Genomic DNA, 17,691 nt, shown 5'->3' with positions numbered 1-17,691 from the left:
TATGGCACCCGACAAATAGATGCTAACACCCCATATACCTTTTAATATGAGTTCTGAGGGAGGGAAGCAGAAAGGTTTTCTGAGGAAGAATTAATTAATCACTAATTACAAAAATTCAGAACCGACTCCTAACAAGATATATTTTGCCCACAGCATGAGATGAGCGATGGTTTAATATACAAGTTATAATTTGTATATGAGAAAATTATTCTGGATGTTTATATTTTTGGTTATTTATATTTTAAAATCTACTTCTACAATAAGATCCATGAGTCTCTGAGGTATCAGGGGAGTTATTACTTGGTAGGAGGTAGCCCCATGCATCAAATATGACAATTTGGGACTCAAAACGTAGAACTGGTCCTGTGATTAGAAAACTAGATTATGCCTGATACAGAATAATTCACTATATCTTTAGTAAACTAATACAGAATCTCACACAATAACAACTATAATATCAGAAAAAATTTACGGGTGAGGAAAAAAAAAAGTAGGAGGGACTTGTAAGCCACAATGCTTTGGTTTGGATCAAGACTGAAAGCATTCTCAGAATCATTAGCTACAAAATCTTGCTCTAGCTTCCTAATTAGTTCCAGTCTTGAGTATTTGAATGGGCTATGGGGTTACCAGCCCATCTTTAACAAAAATGTAATAGGTAAAATATAGAGTATTTTTCTAGATTAGATACCGGCTATATATATATTTATTCTCAACTAGCACATTAAAGATAATTTTCAGATCTAGCGCTAACCACCCTAAAAGCTGTTATTCTTAGAAGTTGCCATGTCTGTCCATTGAAATGAAGGTTTCACTGGTGCATGAGAGTCCTCATAGTCTCCTGTACTCACTTAAAAAAAAAAAAAAAAAAAAAACCACACCACCAACACACACAGAGAGTTGCCTTTTTCCTCTTTCACTTTCTTCATGTCATGGTAGACTGCCCTACTTTCATGTGCAGGAAGAATCTGTCGTTTATTCTCTCCTGCCAGCCCATCATATTTGCTCACCTCTCTCATTAATGAGCCAAGAATGGCAATGGATCTGAAATGGCTGTAGTAGCTTTTTATTAGCTTTACTGAAGTGATTTGGGAAAAAAAAAAGCAACGGTCACTTGAGCTCAGAACAGTATCAGAGGTCCACCAATAATATCTTGAGGAACTTGCACTATAGAAAATAAAGGAGTGCAGAACGAATCGATTTAGGGCCTAAAGCTAGATTCACTTATTCTAATTTTATTCACAGAATTACTCACTTTTCATGCTATTGTTTAGTAATTAGTAAGTTCAAAGTCCAAAATAAGGCCTGTCACAAAAGGCTACTAGTCTGAGCAATTTCTGACAGCCTGCATCAGCCAAATCATAAGGAAATAAACTAGGCTCAGCTCAGGCAGATCCAACAGATGAGCTGCCAAGAACTGGGCAACAGAGTATAATTTCATGTACAAATTTCAGAGGTCTAAAACAAAAGATCTTACAAAATCTCTTCAAATAAAAAAATATATTAACTCTCAGTACCCAGAAAATATGGTGTTATTAATCTAACAGTAATGTTGTATTCAATTCCGAACATGCAGTATTTTAAGGTATGTATTAGAATCACTAGCAAACGAAGAACTGTAACATCACCTCTCGCCTATTTTGCTCCTGCCCTCCTCCTTCCCTATTGGCAGTCAGTTAAAAGCAGTAACAAAGCAAAGCTACAGTGCATACCTCCAGTAAAGTGACTCATCCTCACATTCCTGAGTGTTTACACACAGCCACCCTTCCTTTTTAAATAAAAAAAATAGTTATCATAAAAAGGGATCCAGTCTTCTCTGCTTTTGAAGCACCAATACAGTGAGACCCAAATCCTGAAAGGTGTCTTCGGGTGATATCATAATGTAAGTATTTACTATTAAAATTGTTACTGATTTCTGTGTGGTTAATAAGAGGCAGATATTCCCTCATAAAGCTATGTGGAACCGCTGAAACAAAGCTAACAAAAGATAACTGACTAAAAATAATAATGTTTTAAAATGATATTAACATCATGTACGTGTGAATCATTTCGATGTATTCCTCCTGCACTACCTAAGGATGGGGTCAGGTTTGGGATTGGGGGGGGGGGGGGGGGGGGGAGGGTCCTGAATTATCCTAAAGAGATATGCAACTAAGTCCTAAAAACATACATCCAATCTAACAGCTTCATCTGCAAGTTATTAATACTTGTGCCTGAAAACAGATTCATTAAAACTTAAAAGAGAGGAACAATAATTTTGAATCATTTTGAATTCACTTAAAAGTGTAATTACTCAATTTTCATTCTGTTGCACAAGGATGTTAGGAAAATTCAATATCAGTAACAAGATGAAATAATTGCACAGTAAGATAAACACAGAACCTCTGGAAAAGAAAAAGAAAAACAGAGAGAGAATCTAAAGCTTATTTGTGCCAGTTTAGACGTGGAGGCTTTTCAGCACTAATGTGTCTTCAAGTTTCTCATTTGCTAGGTCTGATTGATCTGACCCAATCATGCTTCTACTGTGTCTTCATGACTGGAGGAAAAAACAATTCGTGAATTTAATGACTTTTGCAGCTCAAATACGAGTCAAAAGGCTTGTGAAACTTGGAATTCCAAGAGGCTTATGCATCCCTGACTAGAAAGCCACCAGGGAGTTAAAAGGCAGCAAAGGTTATGTGGCCTTTTACTCAATGATATATTCCACATCAGCCTTTTATACTGTCTTCTGATTCAGAGCTGCCTTTTGCTGTCTGTCCTCCCATAGCTTTTCCTTGTGGTGCTTTGCCATTCTGTCTTTTACTGACTGGGTGTGGGAAGCACTTCTTCACAAAACAAAGAGCGGAGAAGTGGCACTCTCTAATACAATGTCTTCATGTCTTTGAAACCATAAATGGACCATTACAGAAAATCAGGGGCTGATACTTTCAAATTGACCTCTTTCTTTGGCTTAAGGATCCTTGTTGGTGACTGGAAGAAATCTCTTAAAGGGGATCAGTGAGTGAACAGGGAGCAACACTGGTCTTACTACAAGCATCAACTGTTTGAAGTTTCTTTGGTGCTGAAGACCAAGCTCAGGCTGAACAACGTCACAGGAAGACTCTAATCAACTCTGTCTTTTTTGTGGTCTGTGAAAAGACATGTACATTTATGTCTCTAAATCTGTTTATTAATATCAGAGCTAAACATTTCTAATGTCTATTTTTTAAGATGTCATTAACCCTCTCCAAAGCGCTCTATATGTACTCTGTATCTAACACGAACTTCATAAACATGATAGAATTCTTCTTTTCTTCTTAAGGAATTCTCACAGGCTGGAGCTAAATCTGCATCAAATCACTGAACATGCAGTATCAAGATCATCTCAGAGTTTTCCCTCACAGGTAGGCATGCAGGCTGTACTCTTTTAAAGTAACCATGATGAAGCTAACAGCGTCTTGTGATGATACAACACACTGAACTGTGGGTTCCGCATAGGGTATGACCTGAAAAGGATGTATTACTTGTTTAGCAATTAGGAATTGGGTTCAAAGGAACCAGAGACTGCAGAGGGTCATTAGGAATTATAGAAAGAAGTATATGAAAGGTAAGCAAGGATTTCACATTCCATCTCGCAGAACATGAATGCATATTCTGCTCATGTTGTACAGCAGTAAAATTAGGTTAACATGATTCATTAAAAAAAGGAGAATTTAAATTATATTGGATATACATCTACTCTAATTCAGAAGAACTATTAGTTGACGACAACATTATTTACAAGTCAAATACTGCAACAGAGTCACAATAGGCTAGAAACTTGAAATCAGGAGATTCTGTTCCCAGCTCTGCCATGAAAACGTGATCCTCAGCAAGCCTCTCTACACCTTGTGTTTACTTGCTCATTAACTTACACTGTCTGCAATAGAGTGTCTACAATAAACTGTACATTTATTCAGCACACAGGCCCCTTAGCTTGACTGGTAAGAGTCATACTCCACTAAAGCAAGACTGTTACTAATAAAATGGAGAGCATCTATTAATAAATACCAATGTCACTAGTGATTTCAAAAGTCCTTGATCATGAAAAGCAAGCAAACCTACTAGGGGTATCACATCCCATGGCTCACATTCTTGATTTGATCTATACGTTTTGGATACGGACTCTACTTTCTGAAGAAATTTCCAAACAAGATTACCATAAGATCTGTGAAGGAGAAACTGAAATATCCATTATACCCCTTATTTTACAGGCCCTATGATTTTAAGGTCCTTGTAATGATTTTGCCTAATATTTTGGGACTAGAAGAGCTTGTGCTAGCAGCATGTATTCCATGGTCAACCAGTTTATTTGGCAGCTGACTACAACAGTTAGAATTACAGGAAGAAATTCAGTTAAGAATAAGATATTGATCTGGAGAGAAATATGTGAGGGAAAAAAGGTAATAGGAGAAGAAACTTAACATGTCATTCACTACTAACAAAATGGTGGTACCTGAAGATACCAAACGAAGACTGATTCAGTAAAAGGGCCATAGAAATAGAAAACGCTGAACAGAAAGAGTTACATATTTTGTGTGATAAGCTGGTCCTTGACAGACAAAATAAATCCGAGTTAAACATGCTAGAAATCAAAAAAGAGCCAGAAGTATAACACCACTGTGCATGGATATGAAGAGAAGTTGGCAGACAAAGGACAGAAAGCAGCCAAGGACTCAGAATGTGAGTAGAGTAAAAGAGTAAAGCAATATGCTTGAGGGGGAGGAGTTAAACGCAAGTCACTCAGCAGCCAGCCACAGGTCTGTAAAGACCAAGAGACACGTTGATATTTGCACGATATGGTGTGAAAAAACACACGTCATTTATCTTCTTCAGACATTGTTCCTTGCCTTATTGTATGTTTAAATAATGGAGAATGGTAACTAGAATGAAATTGGCACCTTTTGTCACTGTAACATTCTAAATAAAGAATCAACTGCAGATTCTTGATTCATTTTAATTTCCAGATTTAAAGTATCAGTAGCAACCTCCAAGCTGTAATTATACTGTTGCTCGCTAGCAAAAAACTGTCAAGCTATTGTAAGTAGATCGGATTTGGAAAGGTAATTTTAACACTGCTGAAAGTTACTGATAAAAAGACATGATTATTCTTCTAGTTGCTATTTTACTGCATTTGCATTAGTAAGTGTACATGACTTTTGTATGCATATATGATCCATATACATTATATGTATAATCCTCCAACATACGCTGGAGTCTTAGGACAGGTGAACGTGTAATGCTGTGCAGATAAGCCTGACAGAAATCTCTCCAAGGGAACATAAAAGTGCTAAGGTCTGATCTTCAGCTGCTGTAAATAAAATACTTCATTTCCTCTTTCATATGTGGTCCTGGATCTGCTTAGCAGATGGTAAGAATTTTTCAGTGTATCCCAGAGAGGTAGAATATTAAACTCTTCTACCCTTAGCAGATGGCATCCCCATTCTCCCCCAAAGCCATCCCAAAACGTAGAAAACGATTGATGTTCTGGGAAAGGTGGCCAGTCTCTCAGTACAGCACAACAAAGTCAAGGCAATGGAAATCAGGGAAAGAAAGGAACACACCTGGGAAAGAGACGATATAGAATTATATACTTCACTAAAGCAAGTGAATCAGAGTTTGAACGTGAGAGCTGAAGGGAGAGTCACGCAAGAACAAGAAAGTAAACAACTCATTATTACAGCGGGTGACAATCTGTATTACAGGAATCAGCTCTTACAAAGGGAAGGGATGTGTCCAAGCTGTGAAGATTTTATTAATATCAGGATTTGAATCCAAAAAGAGCTCTCCACCAGCATTCAGTGGAATTCGGGCATGGAGACAAGCTCACCTATTCTTCCTGTGAAAACCAGCCAGACCACTGCGTTAAAGTAGGCTGATTTGGAACAACTGCATTTTTACTTTCAGATACCTCACTAGAAATGCATAGTGAGACTGCAAGCACAGACCCAAAGTTAAAAAGCAACAGAGGCAAAAATGAAAAATAGGAGCTATAAAGAGACAAAATAAAACAAGAAAGCTATGAGCCTTCATATTTTGTATTATACTAGTGCCTTTAAAAAATAAATAGACTGTCATAGGAAAAGGTAGAGCAGGATGAAGCTGAAGAGATCAAGTGAGGTTGTGTGAGGAGCAATACACGTTAAAAGCACACATTCATTTCTTCTCAGGCTGACTCAGACTAACTGTGTCAAAGCCCATCTGATAGAGACTGCAATTTCTGGGCTCATATGTTTTATCTTTCATCTTTCAGCCCCTCACACCTGTAAAGACCTACTCAAAGCCTAGGAACAAACACTGAGACAATCATCTATAAGATAGGAATGTGTTTTTTCATGTGGTTACATTATCAAGGGGACATCCCTGTGCACAAAGAGCATGAAACACAAAAGCTACAGCATAGTTTTCCACATGCCTCAAATCATAACCTGAAACTTCTGTGTTATGGCAGTAATTCTTTATTTAGCAGCAAAACCAGTCCTGAAAATCATTACACAATGGAAAAGAAAGCAAGGCAATAATCTCTCCATAAATATCTAACTTAAACATTTATCAAGTTATTTATTTTCATGAGATCTGAATGACTTTTGATGTAAGCAAAACGAGCCTTTATTATAAAAGCCTCCAAATGATTTTCAAATGGTTTTGTCAAGCACCTGTCCAGCATCTGGCCTTCCCGCTTCAGAATCAGTTCTGTGCTATACTGGGAAATTCTAGCCACTGGCTCTGTTCACCATGCCTTCCCCCTACCCATTACAGCCAAGTTCTGACTTTAAGGTCCTCTGTAAACTTGGCCAAATAGCTTGAAATGAAAATAGAAAAAAAAAAATAGTTTCAGAAAATATGACTGCATGTAAGAAATATTGCAAATACACAAGAAAGGACACTACTATAAAGTACGAGCTGAATTACTCTACCCCGAAAAGCTAGGGCATTATAACATTTTTTTGTTTATTTTTTTTAAATACTCAAGGGGTTATTCTAACCTGCATTTATAGAAAGTTTCTCACTTTTTGCTGGATGCTATTGACTAACCTCAAGCTTTTCAGTCATTTACTGGTAGGTATTTTATTCAGGATTTATTTTATAACATAATTATAAAAAAATTTAAGCCCTTCTTGGACAGTGGTGTTTATGCCTTTGTTAAAGAAGCTCATCCCTCCAAGAGCATTCTGCAATCTGGACATGAGAACGGCTGCTAAGGAGGCCCATACCTGAATCTGAGGATCAGGTGAAAGCAGGCATGCAAAAGCCTCCTTGAACAATCTAGTGACATCTACCTCAGCAGCCTTTGCTGGCCCTTTTCCTCATACAACTGCGCTTTCAGCTAACTCACCAGATCTCAAGGATCGGAGATTAATAAAGATATAATAAAAAATTATAATGTCTGTCTTCATAGTTTACTATTGGCATAATCGTAGGATCGGAGATCCTTGAGATGCCACGGAAGCCACCGCTGAACCTGAAGACCTGCAGACATCTCCAGTTAAGCCTACTTGCTCACTACTGAAGCAATAAATAAGGAAGATGTAGATAGGTAAATGAATAGGAAAAGGAAAGGAGTAATGAAAGAATTACTGCCATAATTAAGTCACATTTTTCAAGCAATCTCGTCTATAAAGGAATTCTAATAAAAGATTAGCATATGCCATCTTAAGAAAGAAGGAGGGGAAAGACTTTTCTCAGATTTCTATTTTCTCTTTTTTCTTCTTTGAACATCATTCAAAGATCTCTACGCATTTTGTAAAACATGTAAGGTTAATGCTATGTGAAGCAGCATTAACTCTTCTTGCATGCTCTGTGATTTTTCTCTTCTTCAGTAGGGTCAGAAAGCACAACTACAGACTACACGGTAATTACGGTGTAGCTGCTACCTCAGCTGTGCTGTTATGGCTGGCGGCAGAACCACAGGGGAGAACTGAGGAAGAAGTCCTTTTCAAGAATCCTTGAAGAAGAAGTCCTTTTCAAGCCAATGTTTTTAGAGCCCCACGTGGCAAACCTCAGGACTCTGCTTCATTTCTATGTTCTATTTTACAGCTCATGCACACCCTAGAGAATGAGGATCTCTAAGATTTAATTTATTCCACTATATACTTTTGTGCTGGTAGCTGCATGCCAAGCTTAAAACCAAGGGCCGTTTCCAGAATCACTGTCAATAGCATGTGCAGCTATAGCTGCTTGGGCAAAAGATTCGGACGTCAATCCAATAGGGCATAAGAATAGGCTGACACAGCATGTTAGTATGTACTAGCTGCACAAAGAAAAGAAAAAAATGCCTCTGTATCTACTAAATTAAAACATATAATTCTAATGGAAAGTCTGTACTCATCATATTACAGCTTAACTGGTTACTGAATCCTTGCTTTGTTACAAGAACAGTCTTTCAAGACTTTAAGATACACATCCACGAACCACAGCCACATTTACATCAACAACCATTATTCACTTGTTTCTCAAGCAAAGCCTTTCAAATAGAAATTTATAGAATTTTTGCCAATTTTTTTCCCATAACCACTCTTAAAAGTTAACATCCGTGAAGCCACTTAAATGCACATGTAGATGATTTTATTTATGTTTATTAAGTGCTAAACCAAATTCTTCTTGGAAATGTTATGCTGCAAAGCCATGCATCACCTGTTGCAAATATGACTGTAGGAACACATGGTGAACCCACCTCTTCACTACCTTTTTCTTCTGTTACTTTCAACAAAAGATCATCTAAAAGTAGTGGAAGTTAACATGATGAAATGTAACAGAAAATTACATCAATTTAAAGTGTCTTATATAAGAGCAAATGTTCGCGTCTCAAGCAGTGGGTTGGAGCAAATTGAAATCCTCTGAACATTATCACGGGGGTGGAAAGACAAGGAGACATAGCATATGAAGACTATGTTTTTTAGGCTGAAAAACTGAATGCAGGAATGTCTTTTGAGACTCCTTAATCTAGTTTATACATTCTGTGTATTAAATGCTTAAAATTTTGTATAACCCATCAATTAGTGGATCTCAACACATCAATTTGTGAAGAATTGGGGTGTAAGACATCTTCATGAAGCACTACAACCGTGTATGTAAACTGGAGATAAAATATTATAACTCCGCCTTCTTGTGTTCATCAAGCAAGGATGCCTTATTTCATTATTTACGACCCAGCCTGGGTCACAAATCCAAAGCACCACTTCTGATCACATTTTCCATTCCTAGAATGTGTTCCGTTAACACCTTTCTTAATAATAAGGCTTTGCTGAATACCTAAGAATACAAAGGTATAATCTAAGTCATTAAATACTTTAAGCAGTCAAAACTTCAATGGCACTAAGGTGTTTTTAATCATCTCCCTTCAGAAAACTGGATTTTGCCACACTATAGCTAAGGGTGGGCAGACTCCTGGCAATAAAAAATTAAATATATGGTATGAACCTCTTTTTTTCAGCTCTCAATTTAGCCTCTGCTTCTTTCAAGCAGTGGATTGGACTAAAATGAGGCTCAACAACATCACAACGGTGGAAAAACATGAGGAAAGTAGCGTACACAGACTGCATTGTAAAGGCTAAAAATAGGAACCATAATGTGTGAATTCTTTCCACAACTGTGTGAAACTGAGAGTCCCTTCATTTATTTTATACATTTTGTGGCTAATGACTTTGTTTTTGTTTAATAAATGCCTAATTAGTTCATATTCATTAACATATTCTCATAGACCATTTCAACTACTGGCCATTTAAAAAATTATAATGTCTGTCTTCATAGTTTACTATTGGCATAATCGTAGGATCATAGGACAATTCAGGTCAGAAGGGACCTCAAGAGGTCTCTAGTCCAACCTCCCGCTTAAAGCAGGGTCAGCTATGAGATTGGATCATGTTATTCAGGGCTTGATTCACTCTGGTCTTGTGAAAACCTCTATGGACATAGACTGCACAGCCTAGAAGAGTATGTTTAACTATTGCACAGTATTCTCTTTTCTAACTGCTTTGCTCCTAAGCTGACAGGGAAAATAAAACATCTCCAGTATAAATATACGTGTACATGTAAGCACATACATACACATATATAGAGAAATATTCTTTCCATAAATGCATTCAAAATGCTTTTTCCTCCCATAATATTTTTTCAAGTAAAAATATACTTTTTTGAATATTGTAGGAAATGAATAAATGGAAGAAAGAAAACGCAATGCCTATATAAACACATATTAATTGATGTTTTGCCAGTTACAAGGAAAGATCACCAAGTGACATTAGTACATATGTTAGCCCTAAGTCAATGCAAGAGGAAAAAAAATTACTTCCACGGAAAGGCTGAGAAAAAATTATTTGCACTTCTGCACCTCAGAAGCTATTTACATTTTGTTTTTAACAGCTAACCTGCTCTTCTTGTCCTGCTGACAAAGTTCAAGCTGCACACTGGTAAGCATTAACACCTGTTAGCCAGTACTGATGGATTCTTCTTACATTTCATTCTGGAAATCTGAGCATCTTGAAGTATAATGAGTGCAATATAAAACACTGTAAAACTGGTTCACAGTAGCTCTCATGAGAAACATTCTAGCTAATCGAGAATGTCTTTAGGTCAAGTGTATTTGTACTCAAAACAGCACAGAAGCTTTAAAAAATGACTGCTTAAGTAGATTTGCTTATTGTAAATAGCCCTTAGCACACCTTTCATTTTAATAAGCATTTCTGTGCAGCTTCACATTGCATCTTTTACTTAAGTATTTCAAATCTCCTTTAAAAGACATGACTAACCACATGTGGTTTCTCTTCTCTCTATTCCTCTCTCTCCATGAAGACTACCACATTTAAAGCTTGGCCGAAAAGAGTGGGAAGAAAAAGGGGAGTCTAAGCATATGTGATGTTGCCCGTTTCAGTTAGAGATGAAGCATGCCTCATTTTTGGAGCAAAAGGTAAGGTAGGCTGTTATGATCCTTAGCCCTTGTGGGAATCTGCTGCACAGATACTGAGCCGCTATAAATTGTAATGGCTTAATCTTTCCAATACTGCATTAATTCTGCAATTTTATTATCATTTTCTTTGCAAGCAACATGCACAGTTCCCTAAATTAGGCAGACCACTTCATTTCATTAGGTGAAAGCAAACTTAATATTTTTCACAGAGATTGCTATTTAAGGTTACAGAACACAATATTCCATTTATATTTTTGTGGTCATTTATGGTTAATTTTCTAATCATCTTCATTCGTATTACATTGTCATTATGGTGAAAGGATAAGTATAGGCCACTAATATGAACAATAGCTATTTATATACTATTAAAATTTGCATGAGTTTATACTGAGATTTTAAGAGAGGCCCATAGTTTTTTTAGGTTTTTGGTTTGGGGTTTTTTTTTTAAATATTCTATTGTCTGTCACATTAAATTTGACCTCCTGTATCTTTTCCTCAAAGGCTTAATTAACAAATATAATTTTTTCAACTGACAGTCCTCCTGGATGCTAAGAAACTATTACCACATCTCTAAACCACATGCAAAACAGTTTGACAAAGTGATAGACAGGTGAACTTACAAAGTATTCATGGTGGAGAAACACATCAAATGATACAATTCTGACAGTAATGAAAAAAATAAGGCCTACCTGAAGGAGAAACAAAAGCTACCTGATTCTATTAAATTATATTCTATATTTCTAAGCTTCTAAGTAGCAAAGGCAGTAAGTTTCAAGCATACATATATAGGCATATATAAAACGTTATCTTTAAAAACACTGACTGGGATTCTGCACACCCCGCTTCTACCAAATAGTACTTATATAGATAGTCATAGAGTTTTATGACATTTCGAAGTTATTACAGTGTAAAAGATGCTTAAGGTTTTTCCTCTTCCCAAATAATTCTCTGATTTTTCTAGCTCAGTTCTACAAAGGAGATCTCATTAACTGTTCTAAGCTTACTTTGGGGAAAATTCTTACATGAAGACAAACTGCTTAAAAACGTTTAATTTGTCTCTTAACTAAGCAACAATAGTTCTGAACAAAGGAATTCTTTTAAGAGCAACTATTTCAAAAAAAAAAAAAATCTACCATGTGACTCCTATTATATTTTTCAAAATAAAGTAGTGTAGTATAAAAACAACAATCATCTTTGAAAAGCAGCACTAGCAATTAATTCATCTGTAAGCAAAAATAATTTGGGGCAAGGCATTTGTGTCTCATATGAAAAATATGAAATTAAGTCTGCCTTTTAAGAGTATGCAAAAAGTATTTCTCAGAACAATAGCTAGTAAAATCTGAGCTAAAGGCTCTATCATTGTTGAGGTTTGAACGTATGATTAAAATCAAGAACCCTTGCTAGTACAGCTAGAGGAACAATGTTATTAGTTAAAAGAAACTTCTAGCCTGTTTTGACAAGCGTAGATTCCCCCCCCCCCCGCCGTGTTCATCCTGAATGTCCAAGGTTTATATACATTCAGTGAATTTGCAGATATATCCTCTACAAGACAACGGCTTGTCTGATTAAGGTGCACGGTTTGAACCTGAGTCCCTCAATGCTATAAATGTTATCTACCTACTCAAAATAAAACGTCATTATCTCCTATTACAGATTCTTCTCCTCTTAATTAGACTAATCATTATCTCAAAGACCACCAGACACAATATAAACTACAAATATAGGTTATACATGTATCATTTGATAATTTTCAAGAAGAAAAGACAGGGCCAAGCCTTACAAAAGGTTTACTACAAAAAAGCCAAGAATAAATTTCCCATTTACTGCTGTGATCGAGAGATCAAGACCTTAACTATAAAAATAAACTTCTTTAGGAAGGGTCTGAACAACACAACCATCAGAAATCTTACAGAAGGAGCCACTCAGACTCCAGCTGTGCTTTCAGCAATACGAGGCCTGTTAACATCAGCTGTACTTGCACTGGACAGCACTGAAGAATTATCTGCACAGCCTGAGACGTATCCTGATCAGAAATGCAGCGTGCTGCACTAGTCAAAGGATGTTAACAAAGTGCTTCCCAGCAAAGGCAGAAATTCAGGAGAAGTTTTCTGTGTGACCAAGTGAGGAAGCAAAGAAAGACTTCCAGAGCACAGAGCTCATTTGATTGATGTAGGCCTTCACGGCAAGGAAACTGACAACTTGTTTGCCTCTATCACGTTAAGTGAAGCAAGCTTTCTGCATTTTTCTGGGAATTAACTATGAGTATAGCTGAATAATTTACCTGTAAATCACAAGAAGAAGGTGTATCAAACTTTGGCCATTTGAATGTTATAGGGAAACATTACGGTCCCTACAGATTATCAGAGAAAGAAGAGTTGCTTATATTCATGCATCACATTCATTAGTACATTACATATACTGATCCTTCATTTACCAAAGTAAATACCATATGGTGTTGAACATCTTAGTGCAAAGCTCAGTGAGGAATCCAAGTAATGACAGATAACAGGAATAATCAGACAGTAGTTAATACACATTAATTTTTATTTATTTGGGGCTAGTGAATAATTTTATTGTATTGTAGAGGAGACACAATTCTCTAAGAAAAAGAATATTAAGCTGGTAATTAAACTAGTTGTATACCTAGAAGTTGTGAAGAAGCCAAATGATCCAAATAAAAAAAAAAATAGTGGCTCAGCTTCTCATCTGGAGAAAGCTGGCAATTTCTGACCCAAGAATTTGGCCCTAGTGTTCAACGTTCTAACATGTACCTGACATAAAATAGGGAAGAATAAAATTATAACTGAGATTGAGGACAGCTATTCTCAAATGAATTCTGTGCATGCTGCTACTGGAAAATATCAGGGCCAAAACTAGCTGCTCATGATTTCATAATGGCAATCAGCAACTCTATTAGCTTAATGGTCCATAGTAGCAAAATACAATTGCAGTGCACTCTGGAATTTGAGACGCTGGAGAACAGGCTCTATTTGTGTTCATAAGTAAACTGCTGCCACCTGTCCTGTAAGCTTGCTTCTGCCTATAAAATTAGAGGGATCTTTTATGCTCGCAGTGAAAAAATAAGTAAGAAATCTAAGCTGTGGAAACCTGCCAGGCACAATTATTTCTCTAGTTAATTGTCCAAAATATGATGCTGAAAAGAAGCTTAATTCACGCCAAAACTTTCTTTAAACACTCTTTGCTGATAAAACTTAAAAGTGGGACAAAAATTTGTTTTGAAGTGTGGGAGCATTCTCATTTTACACAAAGTAGAAAGTTACATTTAGGAGACTTTGGAGCAATGAGGGCTTAATTTTATTTAAATTAAACTCAACAACAAAACTTTTTTTTTTTTAGTAAATGTACAAAGATATTTGCCTTTCAAATATATATATAGTTTCAAGGGGAAGGGAAGCTTGAATGCAATACATTTAACACACAACATATTTAAAGAACAAAATACATAATTTTTTTCTGAAAAAATATGTCAAAAATGTTTGCTCAGACCTACTCAAATACTTCCAAATGCACCATCTCATTTTCGCAAGGATCAAATGTTAAGTACTGTCTTTGGCCTATAAACCTGTGTGACTTGTTTCTCAGATCTTCGTTCGCACAGTTTTCCACTATCCTCTCTACCTTCTGACTATTGCCAGTCTACAAAGTTCCTTGCCTTTTTCTCCTACTTTATATTCCCCATATGGAAGGTAATAGCCTTCTAATCTTACTAGGGCAAACCCAAATATTTTCCTCCTAAATATGTTCTTCTGTAAGATCACAAAATACTGACAATCCTCCATCCTCAACTTTCTTTTATAAAAGAAAGAAAGCAATAGAAATCAGATCCGTTCATGTCAGAGAAACTACCCTGCATTTTCATCGTGTAAAATCAGGGAGAATTAAGTCCATAATTATTAAGCTCCTGTATGTGTCACAGCTATAGAAGTAAAAGGGCCTTTATACTGAAAGAGTATCACTCTGGGATGTTAAAGACTACAAAGAAGTAAGTTAAGCTAAGAAGAATGAAACTGCATCATAATCACTGCAGAAAGAGAAAACTCCAAGTGTGTCAAATGTGTAAAGCAATTCTTCAGAGGTACAGTGTTGGAGGTTGTCATGGCAACTTTTCTCACTCCTTCCCACTGATTTTTGGCAAGCTTTTCTAATATTTTTTTTAAAAGCATTTCTACTCCTTCTCTCCTAGCCCTTTTTTTCCCCTTTGCACAATATGAACGGTATGAAGAAAAGCAAAGAGCATGCAAAAACATCAGTGTGCAGTCACTTCAGGCAGAGTACTGAAGATATACCTAACCTATACATGTTGTGGGGTTTATGCTATCACAGGTGCAGAAGATAAACTAGGAGTAAAAGCTTTAATTTTTCTATAAATGATAATATATGTTGTTGAGCTCTCAATAATAATTGAGAGACTCTAGAAAAGAATCAGCTTAAAAGGCCTGGGATACTGAGAGCTAAAAATTTCCGTTAAGCCTGCCGGCATGTATTGTGCAAAGTGTGCAAAGGTTCTGATTAATGACAGAAACACAGGATTTTTAAGCTTGAGCTCCCAGAATACCTTTAAAAAATAGTTCTAGAAAAAAGGCAATCTTCTCCATCTGCACTGCAGTAAAAATTTGTTCCCTTCACAGTATTTGCTGTTCTCTTCACAGAATGGTGTAACACATGCCCTAAGCATTCCAGAGTGCCTTACAGCTCACTAGCTAATGTTACACAGTCTAAAGCCCCTTTAACTCAACTACCCCCTAAGAGATGTTTCCGTGCAATGGACAATGATGCACTGAATAAATTACACAATATGGTGATGCAGCAGTCAGCTACTGGTATTTTTGTCTATAACTCTGAAATACTTCCAGTTTTGCTGCACAAGAGCAATGTTCTTAAACTTTTGACTAAGTGGTAGCAGGCAGCACCAATGTGCTCAAGCAAGAGAAGCATAAATTAGATAGCTCTGTTCTTCTTACAGGATCAGAGCTGTCTCCAGCTATTTTGTGAAACTCATGGAACGCTCCCCTGCTTCTTGCTATAGATATGTGCCGCAGCCAAGCGCTGCCCTTTCACAGCCAGCTTCCATGGAAAGGAAACCCAGCCGTGCAGTCAAAAGAGAACCATCGCTTACTCTAGTAAGTATCCAGCACATAGCTGGGGGACCAGCCTGCAGGACAGGCCCAGAACACAGATGTGTCACATTCTAAACATACTGGAATGTCCTTAGTTACCCATATGACCTATTGGGTAGCTCTTCGCAAATTTTTAATTTTACAGGCAGCTATTGAAGATACATGATTTCTATCCAATTTCTTTCTCCAGAAACAGTGTCTACAATATGTCAAGAGTTTGAGATTCTTTGAACACTATGGATACACAATAAATTAACAGCATCTCTACTTGAAAATATTTGTATTGCTTGATCTTTCAAGAATAGTAATTCAAATATGCTAATATTTAGTGCTCTGGGGTGGGTGGGTGGGTGTTCTATCTTATTACAAAAGAAATAAAAAGATTTTTGGCAAAGACAAAAGGTCCTTCTAGTCCAGTGTCTCTGGTAGTGACAAGAACATTCAGATGGATTCCAGGAATTGTGGAGAATACTTCAACTCTCCGGATAGTAAACACCACTCTGTATACCGACCATAAGCTCTATGGGCCCCTCAAGGGAAGTGGGATGCTCTCAGGAGGTTATACTCCAAGTCCCCTTCTGGTGCCCTATTTTGAGGTGCAGGGTTACTCTTTAATGCTCACCCTTTCCCCATGTTCATCTGTTGTCCTCTGAATTAATTTATTTTTCCCTGGTAGATTCTGATAATCTCCCTGCCTCTAGTCAAGCAGAAATCTGAGGATTTATTAGGGATGGACTACAAAAGGGAAAACAGTAAGGACAGTGGCCAGTACGGGATGGTTATGGCAAGCATACAGTGACATTTATTTCAGTATTTCTTGAGGCTTATGGAATCCGCAATTTAGAGACTTCCCAAGTCACAGTTTACTTGTACATCCCTGATAAACTTTTCCTACATGCAAATTCATTCTTACCTATGGGACAGTTTAATTATATGCTGTGTAAAAATACTTCCTTTAGTATGTTCTGAACTTGTCTCTTAATAATTTTTTTCTTTTAACCTTCATTTTCTATACTGTGAGAGATGGGAATTATTTTTCTCTGCTCACTTTTCTCATTATGATTTATATGTGAAATCTATACACTTCATACTCTTCTTCTGCTACCTTCTTTTCAAACTAAAGGCTCCTAGTTTATTTAACTTCTCCTCATAGGCAATGACTAGTCCATACTGGTCCATCAGTTGAGTAACAAAGTAATAGTGTCACCTGTTGAATGGATTTCTCAGCACAAGCACAGCATAAGAGTCATACATATTTAGGAATGATAAATATTTATGAGTTGTTTGTTCAGCAGATGAATCAAAACAGATAACATTTCTGTATGTAAAATATGTCACTCTGTAACATTGTCCTTAATTTTGAGTAAAGTATAAATACTAAAAGCGTGTTCTCCCTTTTCTGCACACACATTAAGAGTTGACTCCAAAATCATGTTGTCAGCTTGTGGAAGGCTGACGTTATTTCCACACAGTTTGCATCTAATCACAAGCAAAGAACTTGCGTTTTTAACCCAGTCTCCAGATCATACTTAGCCCTTTATAACAACACAGATGTAGTTACACACTTCATGATGCTTAGCAAAGGAATAGCCAGGTATGAGAGATGTTTGAAAGAACTCCCTGAATAATACA

The 17,691-nt window shown here is 36.7% G+C and overlaps 2 long non-coding RNA genes across 2 annotated transcripts in view; one reads left to right on the top strand and one right to left on the bottom strand.

The window, feature by feature from the left end:
- The window catches only part of LOC104147078 (uncharacterized), a 221,160-nt gene that overhangs the window by 198,320 nt on the left and 5,149 nt on the right, over positions 1-17,691 (bottom strand). The gene's annotated exons all lie outside the window — the stretch shown is intronic.
- Positions 1,704-16,338, top strand: LOC138067314 (uncharacterized). The gene is made up of 6 exons (XR_011141188.1): positions 1,704-1,879; positions 3,299-3,380; positions 10,378-10,424; positions 10,807-10,921; positions 15,906-16,062; positions 16,250-16,338. It is a non-coding gene; the product is annotated as an uncharacterized lncRNA (long non-coding RNA).

Source organism: Struthio camelus, chromosome 5 (genome assembly GCF_040807025.1).
Source record: "Struthio camelus isolate bStrCam1 chromosome 5, bStrCam1.hap1, whole genome shotgun sequence".
NCBI classification, from domain to species: Eukaryota; Metazoa; Chordata; class Aves; order Struthioniformes; family Struthionidae; genus Struthio; species Struthio camelus.
Note: the sequence above shows the minus strand (reverse complement) of the source record. Positions and strands in the feature narration are given on the sequence as shown.